General features: G+C 34.4%; 1 long non-coding RNA gene across 1 annotated transcript; it reads right to left on the minus strand.

Moving 5' to 3' along the window:
- Positions 1-1074: 1074 nt before the first annotated feature.
- On the minus strand, positions 1075-16713 carry LOC141579963 (uncharacterized). Its single transcript, XR_012511954.1, has 6 exons — positions 15921-16713; positions 9560-9615; positions 9199-9326; positions 6539-6594; positions 1769-1966; positions 1075-1160 (listed from the first exon to the last, which is right to left on the minus strand). It is a non-coding gene; the product is annotated as an uncharacterized LOC141579963 (long non-coding RNA).
- Between the last annotated feature and the right edge of the window lie 3440 nt (positions 16714-20153).

Consider the following 20153-nt stretch of genomic DNA (forward strand, 5'->3'; position numbering starts at 1 on the left):
AAAAAAAAAGAAAGAAAAGAAAAAGAAAACAGATGGAGTCAGGAGGTGTTTCCTTTGTGTCTGGAAGGCTGGTTGTGTTATGTGCAGACTCGGAGCAATGGGAGGTTGGCAGCGCTCTCCAGTGATGAGCCTTTATCCCCAGTCATCCCTCGCTGCTTTCCACAGAGGCCCATGTGGATGAGGAGGGGCCAGAGAAGGAAGTGGGGAGGGGAGGATTCCAGAGCTAATCGATCAGATGTCTCTCCACAGATTACTCCGACAGGATGGGAAAGATATTAATAGCTTGCAAGGAATAGCTTGTGCTTCCCTCAGAAAAGGATGCCCTATAAGCTTGAATATTTACCATATATCATGTGATTTATGTTCACCTTCCTCTTATTTTTTCATGCATTTAAAAACTAAAATTGTAATAAATTAATTAGGTAGGTAATTCTAGGGTCTTTGATGTAGTAAAAAGGCAGTAATATAAACTTAAAATCTATTTGAACTGTGCTAATGGGGACCACTCTTAACTTGTCCATGTTTGAGCCAAGTTCTTTAAAACAATAACTTTTATTTTTTAAAAGCAGTATTTTTCAATGTAGAAAATTAATATAAAGACTGTCAAAAGAATATATATTTTTAAAACTATTAATAATCCTACCACAAAAAGATGACTAACAATTTTGGTGCACTTTAGTAGGGGAAATATGGTATGTAAATAAAGAGAAAGAAATCTATTTCCCTGCATGCTGACCTTGGTGACAGTGTCAGTAATCAACTTAGAAAGCCGTAAGAAAAAAGGTCATTGGACAGCTGCCTGTTCCTTCCTCTCTGAACAATCACTGGCTAGCGTTCTTCTTTCAAAGTTCTCAAGTAAGGGGCAAAACCATGTTTTATGAGGTCTGAAGCTTATATTATCTGCACTCTCCTCATAAAAAAGAATGCAAAATTATTCATACAAAATCAGATACAATCATGAACATTATTTAGAAAGAGAAAAATCACAACATATTGCATAATTTTAAAAGCTGAAAAATATCTACAATACAAAATGCAAACAAAATGTATATATTTTTTAATAACTACCTCACATGCTTCTAAAATACTTTTTCCTGCACTATTTTTGGCTACATACCTTTTGAGTATCTCCTCATGTGACAAAAGTGTTACAACATTTTCTGTAAAGAGAACAGGAAGATAAAATTCAGGCTTCTGGCATAGATGATAGAAAATTTTTATTAATAATAACATAGAAAATATTATTAAAGTTTCATAGCTCATCACTAGAGCTACTGTATAAATTTTTAAGGCTACTGTTTCTTTCTTTTATAAGCTATAGGATTTGTATGAATTTCCAGAGACTAGCTTTTGAGCATGTGTATTTCAAGACCAAGTTTTTCAGCATTATGCACATTTCCACTGTCTGATACTGTTGGGCATGTTTATACAGTGACAGGCCTCTGATTCGGATGCTGACATCCTTGTGACCTGACACCACCTGAATTGGAAAGAATTGATAGAAAGTCATTCCTACACAGAGGAAGCTAATAATGACAGGAATATTCATGGAAGAGACTGTAAACCACATAAATATATCTCAGCATGCTCAATCTCAATGCATCCTCAACTTCCTTTTAGCCAGCCAAAAATGACTGCAATCACTCTAATTACCATAGTATACTTACATAAGAAAAGTATAAAGAAAGTAAGGTGGAGAGAGGACTGTCTTAACTGATTCCATACATAACACTGTACTTCTGGGAATGTTACAAAAGCAAATACTCACAGGTATTCCTAAGGCCCCTTGCTGGGACTTGGAAGTAAGGGGTCAGTGGAAGGTTGTAAGAGGCCTCAAAGCTTGTGCTTATTGGTTTCCTGGTAAATCCATCTCTGCCTCCAGACTATGTTTTGTTTTACTAGAAGCTCATCCTCTGAAATTCCTCTCTCACTCGCAATTGATAACTCTTCGTGAACATGAGCAGAGCTGTATGGCACAAAGCATCCACATAGTTTTGTGACTATTAACCCAGCTGAGCAGGTCTTTTCATGCCAAAGTGTATTTCAGTATTTTAGTGGATGGCACTAATAAATTCAATCATGGTTGTAAATGTTATTTGTTTACATCATAAAAGCAAACAATAATAATAGTTAACTCACATATAATGATGTTCCCTTATGTTTATATGATGTTTTTAACTTTCCAATGTACATTTCCATAGAGCACTATGGTTATTAACTAGATTTACTCTCACCAGTAAAAATCCAGACAATACATGTAAATATGGATTAGTAGAAAGACCCATCATCTCACTTATTTACATAGAACAAAACCTGCATTTACCTACAGTATCATGGTTTAATGCGTAAGCACACACATCAGGAGCTACAACGCCTCCCCATGTAAATACACGCTATTCTGTATATACAAACTACTTCTATAGCAACATGAAGATTCAATAAATAGAATTGAAAATCTTAGTGCACTATTTTGTCTTTATAAATATGTCTTTAAGTACTTTCAAGTATTCTAAAAAGCATTGTCATTAGAAAACTTTATTTCAAATAAAATATATACAAAAAACAAAAATGAGAATATAAACAGAAATGCACAAAATAGGCATGGCATTCTGGTTTTTGTTTAAGTGGTAATTCATCAATAGCCTGTTACTCAAACCAGAAAAAAAAAAAGAAAAAAGAAAAGAAAATGTCTGAATACTACTTTAACTAGGGGAACAGTACACTAGCTATGTCAAACTGCTTATTGAACCTAAATCCATGTTCTGACTCCACATTATGGGATACCAAAAAGCTGTTTTTTCCAAGCAAATCATGGACATGATTGTCTATGAGAAAAAATTGACTTGAAAAGGTATTCCGTAAAAATCAATTTGATTCCTTTTTAAAGCAAAGACTTTCTCTGACTACACCAAAGAAAGTGTTATAATCACATCTCATTCAACTAACACTAAATTAAAGTCTCACAAATATATTTAAAATTAAAATTAACCTTGAAAACAAGTAAATGTAGTTCTGACCAAAAGAGTTTTTTATTTATCATTGGTAATTTTTAAAAAGGTAAAACACATAAATAAAATAACCAAAGATCTTTTTATTAACATGCCCCCAATATATGAAAATTCCAACTGTTTGAAAATTTAGCTATTATGGCCTCTGTATATGTATATCAGTTAGGACAAGGATGTTATCTTGAGTTCTGTTATTTATGAATCAACTTCAGATTCCATGAAGTCTCTGAAATTATAGCCATATTTTCTTTGAGGAAAAATACTTTTAAAGGAAGGTAATTCATAGTGTTCAACAGAATCTCATATGGACTGTGACCCACAAGGCTTCAATACCTAATGGACATCACTGTCAGCTGGAGTGAAAGAAAGCAAAAAACTAAAATCTAAGAGAGGCACTGGTGCCCCAGGAGATCAGGCTTAAGTATCTGTCTTCAAATGAATTTTTATACTGATGAGTTAACTCTATATATAACTATTATTTGTTTCACCCAAGGTAGATTTCCCTCTTTCTTTCCTAGGAACCAGTCATGTATTACAGAAAATACTTAAATGAAGATATGGAACTTTTTCACTTAGTATTTCTGAAAATTACTAAAATCTAAGGCTACATATTTTTCTCTTAGTTTCAAATAATTTGTAATAAGAATTGCAATTTCTCTTGTAAATAAATAAAAGGAAGTCTCAAAACGGTTCACTCATTTTTTAAACTTAATAGGCTACTCTTAAAAAATAAGAAATAAACCCTGCTTTTTGGTTCTTGCGGTGTGTGTGTCATTTGCTAGAGAGGAGCATTCATACATATACAGTCCATACTTGTTTTTTCCACTCAACATTTCATCATTCTGTTACTTTCTTAAAAAACTCTAATAATTTGCTGCCATTCATTTTAGACATATTAATTTTTCATATCCACTGATATTTACCTTGTAAAAAACTGGTGGTTGAAAAATCATCAGTATATGCAGTCAGGATTTCGACTTTTAAGATATGATTTATAGAAATTCATTTTAATTCCGAAAACTTTCTGTGTTATGTTTTGATTTCCCTAAATTAGGAGGGTACTTCCCTCCACATTTTCATTTTTTGTTTATATTTTGCTTTATGTGCTACTCTTAAATGTGTAAAACATCTTGTTCTTTTTGTTCCCCAAGGGATTGTATTTGGCTTCAGAGTTGTAATATATTTCGTTTCTTAAGAAAATAAAAATGTCTTTTATTGATATCACGATTATTAATTTTTGCAATTAAATTATAATATCCAGATTTCAGAGTACAAAAATAGACTAATCCTCTTGTTTATGAACAACATAATAACTTATTGGGTCTTCCAGGCCCTTCTGTGCTAGTAATATCATTCTTATCAAGTGGTTTTTTTTCCTCAATTACTTTCAGAGTAATGTATTTTTTTGAGATTTTAAAAAAATCAGAGCTTTTTAAAAAGTTATTCACTACATTATAAGTTCTTAAAAATTAATCTCAGAAGATTCTGAAACATCTATAGAAAAATAGTAGTCTTCGATAGTCAATATTAATAGCAGTGATTTCAAGAATGTTTTAAGTTTGAATGCTAAATTTGCTTGTCATAAAATATATATGCACTTCATCCAAGAAGAAACTATTACAAGGCAAATTTATTGAGAGAAAAAAGGATTTTTTAATTATGTTGAATAATATTGATGTTAATGTTATAAAATTATCTGAACTCTGCTATGTGAGAGGACTAATTAAAACCACTTGAAATAGCTAAAGCATCTTATAATTTCTCTGTAAGTAATTCATAAATCCACTGCCTGGAGCAAGTAGAAGATATACAGATGGCTTGATTCAGCAAGTTCCTAATGTGAGATGTTTCAAAAGCTCAGACAGTTTCTTATTAATGTACATTCTTATTAATGAAGTCCACAGAAAAGCAGGAGTATATTTGGAAATTTTTAAAAAACACATTTGTAAAATGTTTTGTTTTGCATGTAAGATATTTTTTCATGCTGTTTCTATTCATATATAAGTAGATGACTTCTTTGCTCCCTCCCAAGATATTGATTTTATCATTACGACTGACCCTTAGCCTGGTTTTCACCTCTGGCACCAGCGGTGAAAAAGAAGAGTCTTTTCTTGGAACCCCGAGCCTCAGCTTTGCAGTTCTACAGGAGAAATCCCTCTTTCGCCCATCATAAAAGACACAATATAGACAGATAGGCACCCTACAGAAGAGGGGTATGTGTGTGTGTGTGTGTGTGTGTGTGTGTGTGTGTGTGTGTGTATGTGTGTGTGTGCATACATTATTTCAAAAGAAATTTTAAAAACTATTCCATAATTTAAAAAAAAGATTTCATTAAATGTACTCTTTTCACCTAGCAATTATAAACTATCAATTTCATGTGAAAGAAATTTTATGAAATCTATACATAATTCATGAAACCTTATTTTAGATACTAACTTCAATAAATTTCCTTACCAAGGGGACCAATATTACAGGGAGCAAAATTAATCATAATTTCCTCTTCTTTTTAAATCCCTATTCTGTAGTAGAGATATTAACAAACAGTAAAATAAACTTGAGGTAGCGGGAAGAATCACTGTTTATACCATCAGTCTATGATGTTCTTTATCAGTGCAGCCCAGATAAACAACTAGGAGCTGAAACCCTTGTCAGAGTACTTGATCAGTTGTACCTCTCATATTCACCAGGTGATTTCCAATGTATTCTAAGCTCCACCTGAAGATGGTATTTTAAAAGGCATGGACACATTAAAAAGCAAAGCATAATAGCTAAATTAAAGAATTCCTATGAGAACTTCTTTCTACAAAAAATGTAACAAGTTTATCTTCCCAAATAAATATGCAGTGACATTTAGTTATATACAAAGAATTAAGTTTGCTTTTCTAATCCGGAAACTGTTAAAAGCATAAAGACCAAAAAAAGTAGTCAGGCACAGTGGCCATGCCTATAATCTCAGTGCTTTGATAAACTGAAGCAGAAGGATTGGTTGAGGCCAGCAGTTCAAGACCAGCCTGGGTTACATAGTAAGATCTATCCCCATCTCTAAAAATATTAAAAATAAAAAACAGGCAGCAGTTATAAAAAGATGATACACAGAAAGAAACCTTCAGTGGATAACACATGTATCTAAAAAAAAAAATTCAACCACATTTACAATAAAAATGCAAATAAAATTAAATTGAGTGTCATTTTCCTTATCAAATTAGAAAATGTCTTGGAAGGATTACACAAAATGCTGCTAGATGTACAGTAAAACAGAAATGCTCATATTCTGCTGATGAGATATAAACTTTCACAATTTCTCTGGAAACAATGGGGCAGTGTCTATCTTGAACTTAAAAATGGTTATGTACTTTGATTCACTCCTCCATCCCAGTCTAAGGAGATAATCAGAAATGCAGCCAAACACTTGTACGCAAAGATATTCTATCTAATATTACATAATCAAAAGTTGGAAACAACTTGAATGTCTAACAAATTTAAAATATTAAACTAATTATTGTATAACTATATTGTAAAATTGTATTTACCTATTAGAGATGAGGTTTTGGTAGATTATTTTACATCGTGAGAAAATGCTCACATTCTAATGAAAAGAGAAATAAGTTATGTCAATGAGTCAGTTGTCTATTAATGCATGACATATATACATAGAACCCCTTTTATAGTCAATATGTTTAGAATGATTATAACAGTTCTTTTCTTTTTCAAAATAAAAACAATGTAAAAGTATTGAAAGTGTATGCACCTGTAATTCTAGACCTAGGTTTATTATTAATCTATATTTAAGCCAAAAATATTAAGCAATGATAGGGCTTACCTTCTTAGAACTATGATTAGCTTTGACTGAAATGTTTAGTTTTCATTTGGAATACCGACAGTTAGGCAAATAAAAAATGTGCTTTTAACCAACGCCAAATACTGATAAGTTTTATTCGTGGGTCATCTGTCAATTCTAGTGACTGGTAGACAGGAGGGAAAAGGGGAATCTGGGTTGGACTCTAGAAAACGGTAAGACACCCTGGCTCTGACAGTCACGAAGAAAGTCCGATACAAGGGAGTAACTGTGGGCCAATAACGGCAGTGGAGCTGCCAGGCTCCTGCAGGAGAGAAGAAAGCTTCCGCTTGGGATAGGCGGGGCCTACGCCACTATTTGGTAAAGGAATATGCTCTAGACAGAGGAGAGTTTACACCAAAATGTTCTACTTGTCTCCTATTCTTCATTTCTAGCTGCTTCCTCTACTATTTTTCTTCAACACAGCCTTAATAAATGCAATTTCAACATGATTTTGCAAAGTTGTAAAGACACCCCTTCTGGAGAAGATGCTCAAGGGAAGCAAATATTCCCTCTGCTCTCCCTCCTTTAATTTGATAAAAGCCAGAGTTATGGCCAAGCATCTTATTTATTTCCTCCATTATGATGCAAGTCTTGATTGCCTGCTTACATCAGAAAGGACTGCATTTTTGAATAATGATTTGCCGACTTTTCTAGGTCCCTTTAGTCTGAGTTGACATATAAAGACAAATCGTTGCATAAGCGAAACTTGATGTACTTAAAAATTTGCCAAGAGGATAGATCTTAAGGTTATGCGTACTCTAACCACAAAAGGAAACAAACAAAGGGAATGAGAGGAAATATCTGGAGGTGACGCCTAAGTAAGTTTATGGCATTGATAGCAATGATGTGTTTTTTTTGTTGTTGTTGTTGTTGTTTTTTTTTTTTTTTGAGACGGATTTTCGCTCTTGTTACCTAGGCTGGAGTGCAATGGCGTGATCTCGGCTCACCGCAACCTCCGCCCGCCTCCTGGGTTCAGGCAATTCTCCTGCCTCAGCCTCCTGAGTAGCTGGGATTACAGGCACGCGCCACCATGCCCAGCTAATTTTTTGTATTTTTAGTAGAGACGGGGTTTCACCATGTTGACCAGGATGGTCTCAATCTCTCGACCTCGTGATCCACCCGCCTCGGCCTCCCAAAGTGCTGGGATTACAGACTTGAGCCACCACGCCCGGCCGCAATGATGGTTTTAAGGGTACATAGTTATCTCCGAATGCTTAAAGTTATCTACATTAGATATCTACAAATTCTTGTATGTCAATCATAAAGCAATTTCTTTTTTAAAAGCAGTCTTACTCTCAAGAGGTTAATGGTAGAAAAAAATAGCACTGAGCTGTTTTTCTTCCTTTTCAGGGCCAATATAAAACATGTTTTAGCCCCGCTGGCATGCATAAAGTATAGAACCAGGTTTCGATGCTTATTTCCCAAGTTAATGTGGTGCTGACCTTAATACAAAACATGGTGATTAGACACACACTTTTGTAAAATAATGGTGTAACCGCAGGGATGGTATGGTGACTATATTACTAATAAAAATAAAAGAGAAAGAGATGCTAGCCATAGGCTTTGCTTTCACTTTTGGAGAGGAATCTGTGTAATAGAAACCATTGTTATATTGAACTGTCTTTTTAACAAATATTGTTAAATTTCCTAGGAAGAGTAAGGTCACTCATAATTTTAGTGATCTTTATTCATCTAATCACGGATAACCAAACAATCATGAATACATTATTGGGCAAAGTTTAAGGTAAATGGACAGATACCCTTTTTAGTTGGAAAAGAGCTGCTATAGCAAAAATACTTCAAGGAAATTCTCAAGATTTTTTACTCCTTTTCCTCTATTACCAGCAATCATAGAATGTTAGAAAAATCAGAATATATGTATTTAAAAACAAACACCTACATCTAATGCAAATTTAAAAAAATGTCAGTCCCAGAAAGCTAGTCTTCATAATTGAACATCAATCGGAGTCTATTTCCTAGAATCTATATTGTATTACCAAGAGGTAGAATGGTACTAAGCACACATATTTTGATGCACATCACACTGGAATGTACTTCCAAGATGACTGATGTGTGTCACCTTGGAAGAAGAAACGTTTCTAGTCTATTTATTCATTTTTATATGTCACAGTCATAAATACACTGGCTTGATAATTTCAGTTCAGAAGAAATATGTCTCTTAGGAATATTGGCATTTGTATGTGGATACTTTTTGAGAAAACTATCAATCGATTTATACATGATACTGTGAACATAGCCTATTTACTTTCCCTCTGATTTAACACAGAAGGCCTACTTAACCACATCTGTATGAAAATCAAGGAAGGGTGGTACCACTTTTTCTTCACTTACAGATGGACGGATCATCACATGAACCAAAAATTTCATATATTGCCACTTCTACTCATCAGTTCTGAAGTGTCTCCAGAGTTGAGCATGGAGCTTCTCATTGTCTACAAAGGTTTTTCTTGAGATAGCATCTGTTAGATTTGAGACAAGGAAAAACACACTTTGATTAAGCTTTTCAGATTTCTTAAACACAAAGAACAGAAATTGATTTCGTATTATGAACAGTGCAAATTATCATACTAAAGCTAAAGAACATAAATGGTGGTGGTGTTTTAACTCATTGCTGATTGGTTTTTAGCTGCTATGAATCTTTTAATCTAAGAATATCACCATGAGAGGATCAGAAAAATGGCAAGGGACATACCTTTCTCCAACAAATTGCTGTTATGGTTCTCTTATCGTTTTGAGCCTGGAGTGTCTCTAGAAGAAATACAAAGATAAAGCTGGATCTTATGTTGGATTATGGTCACCTTGCATATGGAATGGATATCAAAAAATAGATAATGATAATAATCTCTGAAAAAGGGACAGATAACTATAAAAATACTTAAGCACTGTAGATTTATTCAAACTTACTGAAGCAATTTGGTTTTCAAATTGGGCTAAGTAATAGCAACCTTCCATGATTTTTAAAATAGGTTGTTCTTAGGTGTGTTTTGAACCATGATTTGATGTTGTATTCTTTTCATATTTCAAAATATGAGATGGCTCAATTATGGAGGAAATGTGACTTAATATATCTAAAAAGTATTCATTTATGTATATGGAGATCAGAACGTTTCTGCTTCTATCAGGTACTTTCTGATTGAATTTAGATAAGTTACCTAACGTCTTGACTAGTTTCCTATCTTTGCAACAGAGAGAACTCTTCTTTCTACAAGTACAGAAGTAGAAAGTGTGTCATTTAATTCTACCCTATTTACGTATTTTCTTATAATGCATCAATTTGCCGGCATAATGTATAATGTATATATGTATACACTATGCTATTATCACATATTCTGCCATCAGTCACTTTTTGTGATTTCATGGAATGTCATACATCTGGAGGTGAGCTACAGTCTATTTCATGTTGGAGGTGTAATAGAATAGAATACACATTGTACTTTTATTAGTACAGCATTCTAAATACTTTTTTCTGATTCTTTGGATTAAAGCTTTCTTATTTTGTCTGCTTCTTGTATGTTATTTAGGATTTACTCAGTTGCAATAAATTTTTAAAAAAAAATTTAGATGCTCCTCCCCCAAGTTTGCCTCTGTTTTATTATCTTAGGTAAATATCTGTCCTCTTCGATTAGTTCATAGCAACTAATTTGTATTTTGCATCTCTGTATGACTTTCAGAAGTATTTCATTCTTAATTTTTTATTGGATTAAATTGTACAAAGGAAAAATAAAAATAAATTTTTGAAACCAAGCTTTTCTCTATGCCATCATTCACTAATTGCCTAACATTCAAATTATAATTTGCATATAATAAGGCCTCTAAAGTTGAATTTCATTAGACATGCTATCAGCTGGGTTAAAGGGAGTTGAGAATAGAGTTGACTCATAAGAAGATACATCCAATAGAGTCATCACGAAATCATGAAATCGTATTTATTACCTTTCCTAGATGAGACATAGCTCATGAAAAGGTATCTCCACTGATTCATCATTTTAGCAGATGAGTCTGAAAATGCTGACAAAATCAAAACTGTAAATTTTCCTGTGTTTCTTCTATATATTTGTTTTGCCTGGAAGGAAATCTAACCCCAGAAAATTAAAGTGGCCTATACAAGTTCAGCCAGCATTTATTTATATAATCTTGAATAAGTCACTTACCCTTTAAGATTCCAACACAGCTTTCTCTATTAAATGGGGATAGTTGTGGTGGAATACAACTCCATTCCTTCCAGCATTAAAATTTGTATGAGTCCTAGAAGTTCTATAGTTCATATAACGTTCTATAGTTACATGTGAGTCCTGTAAGTTCATCTGAACTTAGTTATATCTCATTTTCCACACACTATTCATTCAACAATATTTACTGAGTACCTACTGTTAGGTTCTATTTGCTGTTTGCTGCCCTAGTTCCATAGCATCTAGGTGCAGTCTGATAGGCTGACAATACAAGGTCAACATTTTACAGTTTCATCATTTTATGGATTACCTCTTAGACAATGTATTAAATCTATTTTTTCTATTTCTGTATATAGGGAAGGAAAATATTATACCCATTAAACTGTGATTTTTCAGTTGATTTTACATTTTTCAAACTGTTTTGATGAAGCAAAGTATTCCAATGTAATATATGATAGTATTTTAGCCAACACTGTGGGCTCTGGATAGAGTCAGACCACCTATATTCAAATTCTTATTTTCACTCTCCTTCAGCTTCATTCTCTGCACTACAATTATTTTCATCAACTCAGATAATTTCATAATTTCGTGGTAAGAATTGAATGATAGTAAGTGTGTAGAATAATTTCTTTAATATTTTAAGAATAAAATTACTATCTGATAATATTATGGCAAATAAACTGATAAATTATTGTCAAATCAAAATATAATTATCAAGTATCCTTAATTTTTATAATTTATTCAACCTAGTTTTTTTCAGAAATTAACTTCATGAGTGTAATTCAACATATCTCTAAGAAGTATCCATTTGTGTATATGGAGATTGAAACATTTCTGCTTCCCTCATGTATTTTCTGGTTAAATTTAGGTAAGTTACCTAACATGTCAAGACTAGTTGCCTATCTCTGCAGCAGAGATAACTCTTTCTTCTAAAGCAGGCAGAAAATTCAAAAAATCAAATGAAATACTTTTGGGAATAATTTTGGCAGCTTAAAATATGAGCCTGATAATTACCCTATTTGGATTTCTCATCCACCTGATACTTACAATGTTGTTATTCTAGAAACTTGGGAAGAGAACTCAGGAACTAAATTTTTTTTTCTTTCTTTTTTGTTTTTCTTAGGAAAGAGGAAAACCTGAGTTAAATTGAGGTAACATCTTTCTTTTTTCTTTTTTGAAATAAAGAAAGAGAAAGAGAAAGGGGGAGAGAGAACAGGAGTCTTGCTCTATTGCCCAGGCTGGAATGCAAGCTAAAAATAGGTATTAAAAACCTCTTTTATGCCGATAATTGTGCTTAACAGCGGAGACAAGAAGGAATAAGGGAAGAAAATGACAAACAAACAGCCAACCAATATTTCATTTAAGTCTGTGAAATGCTATGCAAATGCTGAAGAGTGATTTACTTCCAATTACGTTGTCACCTTCAAAATAGGTGTAATATGGAACTAAATTTTACAAGTCTGACTTTGAGATCAAAATCCATAGAGACAACCTATTAGAATAACAAAATAAACTCAAATAAAAGTAAAACTACACTGATCCTTTAGGAAAATGAAGATATAGTTTATGGCCTTCAAAATGCGGTTTCTCCGGAGCCTGGAGTCTGGCTTCAGCAAGAAGACAGTGAACCAATGTGTGACCAAGGTGTCTTTTAAAACCATATAAACTCCTCCTTTTACTTCTTGTGACCACATAATAACAACAGAACAGAATGTCAGTGAAATTTTGAGTCAGTTCTTTAGAGAAGGCTAAAAAATATTGTGAATGTTTTTCAAGGGATTAAACTAACCCAGCAGATTAATTTGGACAAATGAAGGCTTCAGTCTTTAAAGCCCAGTCTCTCTGCAAAACTTCAGTAAGAAAGCCAGGGTAGTGGAAAAATTGCAAACAAAAATATTTTCAACTGAAAACATAAAAACAGATTCAGTCTCCTTTAAGTGATCTATAAAGCACTTAGCCTCATCACTGGCATGTGGAACAAGTCAGTGTACCTGTTTAAAATTTTTAAATATTTGTGCAGTTATAACCAATAAGAAACAAACAAGCAGCTCTCTATGCATGGGAGACACCAGGTCATAATATCAATAATGTATCTCTTAATTTCCAAACTGATTTATGGACATTATCTCACCATGCTTAGAATCAAAAAATTCTGTTACCACTTTGTTCAAAGCAAACACAAAAAACTTTCTACAGGAAGCATGCCAATTCTCAAGTATCGTGTAAGTAATCAGAAGAATATATATTGATTGAAAGATGATTAAGCTAAAATTAGTTTAATGAACTATAAATATTCAGTGCCTCTGATAGATATTATTTTTCTTTAAAAAGAAATATTTTTTTTGGTAAAACTTTCAAACATTGCTTAATTTGAAAAACATCTATCTTCATTTGGCTACTGCCCTTCCCAAATCTCTATCAAGACTATGAATTAGTAACTTCAAGACTGTATAACTCACCATTAAATTTCCTATATCTGAGAAAGAGCTCTTCATTAAAACTCTGCTTCCAAAATGAGATTCAATCATGGCAAATGCAAAACAGTCCACATATGACAGGAAAATCACAAATGCAAATACAAACTAACTAAATTGTAGCTTACTCTCCATTATACTTTTAGAATAGTTCTTGGAAAAGTCAAGTTTTTTCTTCAATTAAATGATGTATATAGGGAGGCAAATGAGAGCCAGAATCTAGGATTTCAGAATGAAATAAGTTCTAGATAAATTCAAATCTCATCACAGAATCGTTTAGCCAACAGCCCATATGGCCAGCTGCACCTTTATGAATGTGACAAAAGCAGAGTGGTTTGAAACAGCTCAGCAAAAAATTTTTAAAGCACTTGGACATTCAATGTGGATAAATTATAGCTTATAAATTATGTATTTATCTAAGAAGTAAAATTTAAAAAGAATTGCTTGAAAATTATATCCATAGCATATATGCATTCTGAGGTAGCTGTCATAAGAAAATGCAATTTAACAATAAAATGTTTCTTGTAAAGTATTATTTTCAGAGAAATTAATCTTAATTATAGTCAATATGTGGGAGGGTTGGGGTTGGCTAAGAAGAGTTTCCATATATTTGCCTACCTTTTATTGTCCTAGTTTACCCTGGAAATTTGAAAGAAAAGACCATAGAAAAGAAATATCCAGATACTGGTTATTTATGGTGAAGATATTTGCAATATAAAAGGATTCTTATTGTTGCACTGGAATAAGAAGTATTGGGGGCATATAAAATATCATTTTCATCATGGCCAGTAACAGTATAGACAAAAAGCAATGGACATCTGTCATGAAAAAGATTACCCCAATAGTCAGTATACATTTCAAGATTTTTAGTCTAACATTACATTGTTATTAATAATTAGGCATGTATATATCATTTGGCTGGTCATTCATATGCCACTGCTGTCCCTCATTTACTCAAGTCTCTTTAATTCAGCAAGTTTATTTAGTGAAACACATTCATAATAAAATATTAATGAAAAGAGAATTTTTGGAAAAGAAGACTGAGATTGATTGAACTTTTGTTTTAACTAAGAAGCAGAATTCTGTATAGGTCTACAGTATTTGAAAACTCAGTTAGCAGATCCTTTTAAATGTATACACTAAATGTATGTAACTTCGTCTCAGAAAGGTAACTTAGGACATTAAGTTATAAACTGTGCAGATCCCATTTATTTTTCATTTACCCCATGATCATGACACTGGTCTACGGTTTGGTTTGGAGCTGAAGTTTCTTCACCTGTATCTAGAATTGGGAATGCCTCCACGAAGCCAGAGGGCAAGACAAATACCATTTGCTGGGCAGAGTCGGGGTTTATCAACCAGAAAAGCCAAGATCAAAAACCACAGGCAAAATTGATATGTAGGTCATAAAATCAGAATTTTAGAAGAGATAGGGACAGGAGCAATCCTGCTACATTTTGGACAGCAGTGATGTGTAGAAGATGGACGGCGAAATAACGAAGCTGGCAGGAGAATGTGACAGGTGGCATGGACATCTGCTTTCAATGGCTAGTGGATGTATCCTTCATGGAAGACCCTGGGGGTCTCTAAAAACCGTGATGGATGTAGACAGTGGGTGGTAAGTCTAGTCCTTTCATTTTTGAAATTTTCCAATACTGTTGCAGTCTTAGATTTAGCCTTTTTGCTGAAAATATTTCTTCATAGAATTGTTATTTTCTTACTGTGGTAAACACAATATGAGGACAGACATTTAATAATATTAATAGCTAACATTTGTTGAGTGGTTAGTATCATTCAGCCAGGGAACTGAGCACTTTGAACGCCATGCCTTATTTTACAAAGTAGTAGTCTATTTACATTTTATTTCTGATGTAACTAAAGTTCAGTAAGGTTATATGAACACCTGTTTGTAATAGACAGACGAAACTCACTTTAACATGGTAAGAATGCCCTCTGCTGGTGGTTAACAGCTTCTACACCATCTACTTTTTGAAATGATGCTGGTAAACAAGAGCCCAGGACGATGTCTTCATATTAATTAATTACTACGCACTACTTTTATAACTCTGGTTTGCTATTCCTAAGGTCAACATTGCATCCAGAAGGCCATGAAAACAGGATATATTTCAGGAGAAGGAATTTTTTTATTAAAATGTTATATTCCAGGAGTGGTTTTCAAGTCTGGAAAGGAAATTGCCTTTAGTTGGGGTATGATATGGAGAGGGAACATTTTATTAAAGTGTCCTGAACTTATAATAAGTCAAAAAGTGTTCTGGGGAAAGAGCTACATTTGAGACAAGATGTATGTGGCAATAATAGGGAATAAGTATCTGTCTTCAGGATGCAGCACTTAACATTAGGAAAAAATAAAAGACAGAAGCAAAATGCCAATAACCAAAGCAAAACATACTTGTAATAAGATTTTTGTTGTTGTTGCAAAATTGACCAAGAGTGAGAATGAAATGGTGCCAAGGGAGCAATTTTTCCCAGGATGTAATTCGAAGACCTAGCCATCATTCAAATCTTCAAATTTGCATTCCTCCAGTTTCATCTGAAGAGCACCAGATTCAAAAAGTAGTCTCTGATTTTCTTCCTTAGAGGGAAAGCTAGTGTAAGACTCTACTCATGACACAGGAGCCAACAGAAGATCAGATTTCTTGGTGCTGTGTGCTCCCATCAGCAAGATCGTCTGGAGGGAGTATTTAGTACCATCTACAAGGAAAAGCCAAGACTTGTTCGAGGAAACATGGCCTTCTCTTTTTCAACTATTCTTCATGTTATCATCATGTCAGCAGAATTCTTCACAGGGATCACAGTAAATGGATTTCTTATCATTGTTAGCTGCAATGAATTGATCAAACATAGAAAGCTAATGCCAATGCAAATTCTCTTAATGTGCATAGCGATGTCTAGATTTGGTCTGCTGATGGTGTTAATGGTACAAAGTTTCTTCTCTGTGTTCTTTCCAAACTTTTATGTCTCAAACATTTATGGTGCAGCAATGATCTTTTTTTGGATGTTTTTTAGCTCTATCAGCCTCTGGTTTGCCACCTGCCTTTCTTTATTTTACTGCCTCAAGATTTCAGGCTTCACTCAGTCCTGTTTTCTTTGGCTGAAATTCAGGATCCCAAAGTTGATACCTTGGCTGCTTCTGGGAAGCCTTCTGGCCTCTGTGATCATTGCATTTCTGTGTATTGAGGTAGATTACCCTAAAAATGCAGAAGAAGATACTCTCAGAAATACCACTCTAAAACAGAGTAAAACAAAGATAAAGAAAGTTAGTGAAGTGCTTCTTGTCAACCTGGCATTAATATTTCCTCTTGCCATATTTGTGATGTGCACTTCCATGTTGCTCATCTCTCTTTACAGGCACACTCGTCGGATGAAACATGGACCTCATGGCTTTAGAAATGCCAGCACAGAAGCCCATATAAATGCATTAAAAACAGTGATAACATTCTTTTGCTTCTTTATATCTTATTTTGCTGCCTTCATGACAAATATGACATTTAGTTTACCTTACAGAAGTCACCAGTTCTTTCTGCTGAAGGACATAATGGCAGCCTATCCCTCTGGCCACTCAGTTATAATAATCTTGAGTACTTCTAAGTTCCAGCAACCGTTTAGAAGAATTCTCTGCCTCAAAAAGAAATGATGAAGAGGAGGACCAATGTGAACTATTTCTTTCCTTGATATAGATTCAATGGACTTACTTGGGTTTTGTATGCTGACTTTCCCTCTCTCTGGTAATTTTCTGCCAGTGTCTGTCCTCCAGGACAAGTGAGGCACTAATACTGATGTTGGATGGGTGGGATATGTTGCTATTTCAGGACTTATCTACTTAAAACTATTGTATTGGTGATACATTTAAGTAACAAGTACTTCTGCTGGAATATAGTTATATATTAGAAATTAAAAAAATACTAAGACTTTATTTGGCTGACCAAGGTAGTTCTTTTAATTTCTCTTTCCAAGTCATTGGGAAGCACCTGGCTTAAACAAGGAAAAATATCTTGATTTAGTTCAAGAATTGAAACAATAAAATAATTTAGATTTAGGGGCACTTAAGTATTTTTCAAAGAGATTCAAATTTTATGTTGAACCTGTCTGTCATAGCAATGTCCCCAGAAATACTGGTTAGGGTCTTATTTTGCTTTAGATTTCAGATTGGTAGATGATAAGATGCAAACTGAGCTGGCCTGCCTGTGTACACATAAACATAATCCAAAGTCTCTATTTTTTGTTGTTGTTGTTTTTACAAAACAAATATTTTTCAACTGTCAGGAGTACTAAACTCACTCCCAGAGAGAATGTTGAGGAGGTTGCTAACAGCGAAATCCCAGTAAACAAATGTTCCACAATAGCGACCTTAGCTTCTTTCCAACTGAGAATTTTGTCTGGAGTATGGCAGCAGCAAATGCCTTGAAGGTCTAAAAAAGCAGGTCTCTGTTCACTATCAAAATCTATTGTCATATTTGAATTGATTCTGCTTTTTGAGGATCTTGAATAGTCTTACCGTAAAAAAGAAAAATATGTTTTGCAATATCTGATATCACTTAGGATATCTGTTTAAATCTACAAAATCCATGCTGGATGTGGTGGCTCATGCCTATAATCCCAGCATTTTGGGAGGCCAAGGTGGGTGGATAGATTGAGCCCAGTAGTTGGAGACCACCCTGGGCAAATGGCAAAACCCAGTGTCTACAAAAAATACAAAAACTAGCCAGAAATGGTGGTGCATGCCTGTAATCCCAGCTACTTGAGGGGCTGAGATGACAGAATTGCTTGAACCCAAGAGACGGAGCTTGGAGTGAGCCAAGATTGTGCTACTACACTCCAGCCTGGGTGATAGAATAAGACCCTGTGACAAATAAGTAAGTAAATAGACCTATAAAATCCTTATTGGATCTTGAAGAGAAATGTACAATTTTAATGGTAAAAAAAATTGCTATTAAAGTAGATTAAAAGTTTCTTGGGTGAGGAAGAAAACTAGATACATGTAGGAATACATGCAATGATTTGCTCTTAGATAAAATAAAATTTAGAGTCTGTATTAGCAGTTCCTTGACTGTACTCCGAGGGGGAGGTTCTCAAAGTTGACCAGACATGAGAATCCCCTGGAAGGCTTATTAAAACACAGATTGTTGAGCCCCAGCTCCAAAGTTTCTGGTTAAGGAGGTTTGAGATTGGGCCTTAGCATTAGCCTTTCTCATGAGTTTCCATTTATATTCACGCCCTTGGTCTGGGACCATACTTTGAGAACTGGTTTAGAGTCTCTATACTGCAGAGATTAAGAACCGGGCTTCAGGCCAAATTGGATGGATTTGCCTCTTAACCCAGCTGGTTATTAGATGTATAACCTTGGGCAAGTTGTTAGACTCTCTTTCTCTGTTTTTTTTCATCTGTAAAGTGAGATAATAAAAGTAACTACTCCCAGAGATTCCTGTGAGATTTTGTTAGTAAGTGTAAAATACCTAGAACACTGCCTGGTCCACAGCAAAAATCAGTTAAGACAAAATATCATTTGGTCCAAAAACTTCCAGTCACCACCCTCAGGAAGGCATGAAAATTATTTCGAAAACTTCTCTAGTGTTTTGAAATTGGACAAATGGAACTAAAATTCTACATTAGTACTTTGAGAAAAAGAGGCGAAGTCTACTTCAGTTTGGAATAGTATATAGGGTTAGTACTGGGTGAGTCATAAAAGAGAATAAATGAATATTTTGGAATGCTGTAAAAGGCAGCCGACTAAACAAGGTGGTGAAACAGGAAATTATGAATCACTGGAGGATGACAAATGGACAATAAGTATCTTAGGATGGGAGTGAATGAAGGCATCAAGAGGCAAGGGTGTGATAAAAGAGAGAAGGCAATAATGACCATTTGTCTGTGTCCTTTGGAAAAGTCACTGATGGTGGGATCCACATGGGTCTCAGCTGTGGTGCACTGTGATGTACATGGTGCCTGATAGATGCTTGACCTGGTCAGTAAATATGGAACAAGATAATTCTTCTTTGAAGTATCACTCACACTTAGTCAAAGCAGCGTATTTTAATCTGTGTGACTTGAACATAGATAATTGAGGAAGAAGGTGTCTAACCATAATAAATTTAAGAGGCTCCTTAGGAAAAAAAAGGGGGAGGTGGAAACCCCCCACAAATTAAGAAGCAAGCTTTGAACATCAGAAGCAGTGACACAGACAACCTCAGCCTTGAAAAGCAGCCAAATTTAGTGTAGGTACAATATGATAGCATCACACATCATTAGGTGTATTTCACTCATGCATAGCCCTGCTTTGTAAACAAATCTACCGTGAATTGATCTCCACTTCTGAAAGTGATCAGAAAGTCCCACTTCCCTAGAGCAATCACTAATCATCTGTTAAGAAATATATATTCTAGAATTTATTGAGGTTCTGTGGTGCAATAAGCATGACTGTCCTAAAATGACACTGAGAGCTCACCTTGGGCTGCCTGGACACTGAGAAAATTAGAATTCGGGGCTGCTCCCTCCTCCTAGTGGTAAGGCTGCTTTCAAATTCAACCTACCACTGAATTGTTAGCCCTTTCCCTTGAAAAAGAGGAATGCAACTTCACACAGGTCCCCAAAGTCACCAGGTACTAATAGACAACTTTCCCAAACA

The sequence above is a fragment of the Saimiri boliviensis genome, chromosome 10 (genome assembly GCF_048565385.1).
Source record: "Saimiri boliviensis isolate mSaiBol1 chromosome 10, mSaiBol1.pri, whole genome shotgun sequence".
Classification (NCBI taxonomy): Eukaryota; Metazoa; Chordata; class Mammalia; order Primates; family Cebidae; genus Saimiri; species Saimiri boliviensis.